Source organism: Protopterus annectens, chromosome 8.part0, assembly GCF_019279795.1.
Source record: "Protopterus annectens isolate FY-2018-M chromosome 8.part0, PAN1.0, whole genome shotgun sequence".
In the NCBI taxonomy this organism is placed as follows: Eukaryota; Metazoa; Chordata; order Ceratodontiformes; family Protopteridae; genus Protopterus; species Protopterus annectens.
Window position 1 is genome coordinate 733,346,445 of NC_056741.1, and position 6,000 is coordinate 733,352,444.

The window sequence follows — 6,000 nt, forward strand, 5'->3', positions numbered from 1 at the left end:
AAAATCCATGTCTAAGTTTGCTAAGATAAATAATCTCACAGTCATGGAATATGCTAACAAACAAAAGGTAAAAAATCAACTTTCTGTGCCAGGAAACTGTGAGGCCAAGGATTAATACAAATGCACTAAAAACAAAAATAACATTGTAATGTAGGGACTTGGCAACAAATTATTTACTGAGTTATTTTTCACATCTCACAGCTTCTTATGTTCTGTGATTTGCCTTCATCTAGCAATTTTATTTGCTGTAAATATGTTATGATGATTGAAATGTCTTACTATATTTAAAAAATTTTAAATGTGTACATTATTTTAATATGGTATAGCTTTAAAGGGCCCTGTGGACCAGTCCCCCTTCTTTTCAACAAATAACTGTACTATAAAAATTAAACAAGGAGGAAAAAAGTGTTTCTGAAGAACAATACAAGACTCCAAAGCAACCAAACCAAGACACCTGGAGGGCTAGAGTTAAAAAAATCACTCCAGTTTCGACTGTTTGGAGTGGTTTTTCGAACACTACTCCTCCAGGTGTCTTGGTTTGGGTGCTTTGTACTATAAAAATATCTGTGAATGTACCATTTCTCAGGAAGGTCTGTAGGCAAGACATATGTGATTCTGCTGCCTTCATCACTCACTAGATACTAAATTTTTTATCATGTAACAGGTTGGCTTTAAGCAGAATTATCCCTTGTGGTATCTAGGTATGGGATCTCTGACCTCCATTCTCTGTGCATCAGTTACTTCACTACCTGGGACTTCATCGCAGAAGTAATACACAGTGTAATAACCCCCTCAAAGGTAGGTAACATAATTAAAGAATAACTCAACAGGACATAGAGAGAGATGCTTGCAGCATATGTCACCCAAAAAATCAGCCTTCAGTCCTCGCTGATAAGCTTATTTGCCTGGAGTTACGCATCTGTTTTTCTGTACATCTCAGCTCCATTGCGTGAATGTTCTCTTGTGCTGCATTTTCATACATCAGTTTTGAATTACACTGCATCTTGCATTGCAAAAGGGAAACTGAATAGTATGCATAGGCAAATTTTCTGCTTGGAGGGTATATGCTTGTGTGTGTGTGAGTGTGTGTGTGTGTGTGTGTGTGTGTGTGTGTGTGTGTGTGTGTGTGTGTGTGTGTGTGTGTGTGTGTGTGTGTGTGTGAGTGGGGGTATAGGTAGGCCATGGATAAGCCTCTACCACCATAAGGAGTGCACAATATTTGGATACCCATTTCTCCTTTGCCTTGCTGTGGAGAAGGAGGAGGTGTGTTGGGACTTGGCAGATTGTGAATTGTGAGTGTGTGTGGTAATGGAGGCACTACGGAATAGTGTTGTATGGCCTGCCACATGATAAATGCAGTTAACAATGGTAAATTATTGAAAACATTGCCTGAAGTTGGGGTACGGCAATCAGGTAATTATGCTGTGTTTGGCAGCTGTGTTATTAAAATGACATTTTCTTTTCTTTTTATTTGTTTGCCACTATGGATTACTGATCTACATTGATCATTTCCAAACTCATCCCAGGAGTATCGTTGGGCTAAGTGACTTTTCAGAGTCATATAGGTTTGAAAATTGGGGCTGAGGGATTCACACCCTGGACTACAGGAAACAGTTTATTAACAGCTCATAGCCTTAGTCTAATTTTTTAGTTGACAGCCAAATGAACGTAGCTTTGGTGGCCGAGTAAATTGCTGGGATGTCCGAAATCTATCAGAGCGATATTCAGCATAAAGATTTTGCAAGCATAGCTCAGTGTTCATGCAATGTACATGTATAATTCAGTCAATATTTTAAATAAGAAATTAAAGTTATGCTAAGAAACAAAAAGGAACAAGTCCAAATTCACTACAGAAAAGAATGTGCATAAGAGGTCTTGTGAAGAATATTGAAGTATTAATTTGAAAGTTTTGTGATGCATGCATATCAGAGGTGGTTGTTGCACTGAGGAAAAAGGTCCTTTCTCATAAGAGCCAATGACCTCAGAGTTGATTGCAGTATATGCAAGGAGCACAGATCCATATGTAGAAATGTAGGCGGAACTTTGCTTTAATAGAATAAGCATATCATTTTTGTATGTTGAATTTTGGTTTTGTGGATGGCAGTGTTGCCATTCTTTAAGTGAGGCTATCAAGTAAATGCATTTTGTTTATTTGTTTGTTTTACTTGTTTGTTTGTGGTCCAGTTAAATGAGCTGGACCAATAACTCTTTTTAGCTATTATGTAGGCTATGAAACACATCTGAAAATACAGGGTAATATTAAAAGTTTTTATTAAAGTTAGTAGACACAATATTTAAACTACAAGCATAACATTACAGTTACATAAAGCAAAATGTTATTCTAACAGAAATAATATCTTATTGGTACTACAGAAAATATATAATGATACAATTTTGATAAAACTGATTCTGAGTTTGTACTTCAAAGTTGCTAAGGGTAGATTATTATGTTTATGCGCAAACTCTCATTAAGTTTGACAGGTTATATGTTACCCATATTGAATTTTATATATAGATGTGCACATAGATTAGACTCTAAATAATTAATGAAGGATTCAGGATATTTATCAATTATCATTAATCTTTGCCTTTCAAAAACCCTGGCAAGGTGAGCTAGTAGCTCTGATAGTCATTTTCATTTCAAATGTCAGAAGAGAGTAATTTCCAATTGACTGAGGCAGATTTATTAAAACTTTTCTGGGGTGGTTACATAGTTAAACCTGTTTGAATTAATGTCTCATGAGCTAGAAAAGCTGACATGGAGAGAGAAATGAAGAGGTTATGTCACAGGGTATAGGGGTGCACTTTTGGCATGCTTACACTAACTTCCAATGGTATTTGCTGGGCAGTGACTTTGGAGAACATGTCACCAGAGTGATTAGAACAGCCATCTTGCTACATATCAGTACATTAAAAGTAAGTTGGAGGGCCTAATACAACTCAGATTTAAACAGCTGTCTAAAATGTGACAGTTTTATGCACATCCACTCCTCTTCCTGGTTGTGGGGTATCTATGCACTAGTGGCAGCCTGATGACAGAAGGTCATCTAATTTGGAGATTATAGCCACCTGATAAGGGACATACCTGGGGTATGTCCTAATTCCTGTGACTCCAGGGACGATTAAGTAGTTGAGTGAGAAGGGAGATCTGAAGTCAACACTGGCTGACCCTGTCAAGCCTCCCCCAAAAGGAAAAAAAAAAACTAAAACATATTTCACCAATCGAAAACACAAAGCTAGGCCTAGTTATAGTTAGGGCTTCAATGTTGTGTGCTTTAAGGTGTAAAAAGCAAAAACAGTATGTATTCCAGAAACTCTTGAAAGTAAAAGCCATCAAATGAGACAATAAAATGAGAATCAGATTGTATATATGCCTAGTATGCAGTGCTCCAATTTTAACAAAAATGTGTTTATGCACTGGAAAAAAATATGCCTGATGACAGAAGGGGTTATAATGAGGCATTACTTGGCCATAGGGAATACTATTTATATATGTTGTTATACACACAGATCTTAATTATACCATTAATTTAAATGGGTTTTAAAGAAACAAGCCCTGAAACATTAACTTTTCTCACACTGGTGAGTGTTTGAAAGCATTTTTACATGAGCATGCATATATATTCACATATTTATTCACATTTTCTATGTACAGAAATGGTGTTTCCTTCAAGAATTCAAGTGATTCTCTAGAAGCTTCTTAAGTTTTCTATGAGATCACCTTTGTCAACTTCATTTAGCTTTTTTGTCTCTTTTTTATTGGTTGTTTACAATCATATGAATGAATGTTACATTTTACAAGTGAATCAGTTACATAAATCAATCCAGTCTGATGAAGGTCTTGCCTGATTAGGAATGAAAGTATACCTGTCAACTTCTTTGCTCAACAATGAAGAATGAAGTCAAAAATAAAGAGTGACAAAGGCCCAAAATCATGACGATGTTTTAAATATTACTTTAATTCATTTAGACCAACAGTTTGTATAAATATGCATTTTCAGAAAAATAAGAAGTATGAAACACTAAAGCCTAACACTAATGATAGGCTGTGCACCTGAGTGATTTACCAGAAAATTAAACGTTTTTTAAAGGATAGAGCAAAAGTACGAGGGGAAAATTAGGGACATTTTGCTAAATCAGAGACAGTTGAGAGATATAAATGGAAGAGCTTTTATTTTTTTACTTTTAGGTTTAATAAGGTTCACTACTCTGAGAAGTGTGTAAAGGATCTACATATCAAACTTGTAAATTACTTGAAGGTGGTAGCTTAGTATGACAACATGTTTGGGGGCAAACTGTGCATATTATAGCATAACTCTGTAAAAAAAATGGAAGCAACACTTCCATTATAAGCATGCTTCCAGAATGTTATGTTCATAAAGAATGGTGTGTAATGTCAGTGAGACAAAGAAGTCATGGTGCATAGAAGGTCACCTTGATGAGAGAGATCCAGGTCATAACACTTATGATAAAGTTACAGAGCTGAGAAAAGTTGTTTCTTCCTTTGTATGTCATTTCTGTATCATTGATCTTTCTCAGTATGTATGATATTTGAATTGCCTGAAATCTTCCAGTACTTTCTTTAGGAATTTGTCTCCTTGCTCTTATATATTACTGTCCCTTACACTTAGGATTTTCAGCTGAGAAAAAGCCCACATAGTAATGTGCTTATAACCCTGACTTGTGCTCTACCACTAGAGTCATAAACTATTTTGATTGACAGCTCTGTTATTGTACAGTGCCATTTACCGGTAAGAGACCAACTGAGAGTGATATGTCAGAACACTTGATACTACTGGATAACTGAGAAGTGCATGGGAAAGGAGTCCTTTTAGCTTTTTAGCAAATGAATCCTTAATATAGGTCTAGCCTGTAGATGAAAAAGATTCAGCTCATTACAATGTATTTAGAATATGCCAAAGAACAGAAACCAGGCAGAGTTATAGAAAAAGTATTTTTGATAGTTTAGAGATTTCCTTAAGTACATAGTAATTCTTAGTGTTTACACTTTAATTGAATGAAATGAATATCAAGGAATAGTGATACTTAAAAAAAAGTATCATTATCTGGGAACTCAAAGGGCATGTGGGAAGGAAGCAGTTTAGCCAAAAACAAAACCAAGTGAGAATGACTGCAATTTATTTGGTGTGAAACAAATTAAAACAATAATTGCATGTGGTGCATTGTGGATATAACTACATCCGTATTGGATTATTATTATTATTATTATTATTTTGGTTTGTGTCATTAGTAGTCCTTTAAGTGCCTTAAGCATGTAAATTGGGTAAGTGTAGACAGCCACATTTCCAGTACAGAATATGAAAGATAAAAGCATTACAGCCTGAATAAGGGTGGGGTGAGTGACACTGCTTCTACTATGAGAAAGCATCGCTTGGCAGTTATACTGGTAAATGTCTTTAACAAGCACCTACTTAAGGTGCACTGAACAAATAGTTAATTCCTTGAAAAGAACATTGGTGATGTACATGATTCTGACAGGGATGACTCTGAATGCAGAAGGCCCCTGCAGAGTAACTCTGAGGATGCTGTTAACAAACTGGAAGAATCTATAGGCTCTTTTCTGTCACTATGCGTATGTGTGTCCATTTAATAAAAGTTCACCTACACTGCTCAGATGGATGACTAAGTGATGGGGTGACAGTATTCCACAGTTTTCTATTATTACAACTAACTTCATAAATCAATGTGAATCAGGGAAGCTTCACTGTTTGAGTCCTGCTCTGAGTCATTATTAACAAATATATGTCATGAGAAAGTGTTGCCATGGAAAACTACAACCATCTATTCTTCAGAGCAGACATATTAAATTACAAAGTACACTGCCATTTGTATTCTCTGATAAATGTTTGCTTTTTATTATAAGCTTTCTTATTTAAACTTTTAGCTAGACTTCCTAAGCAACCCATGTCAAACACTAATGGATTGAATAGTGCCCCTACAGTCCACTTCTCACAGACTCTGACACCACCCTGTTCACTG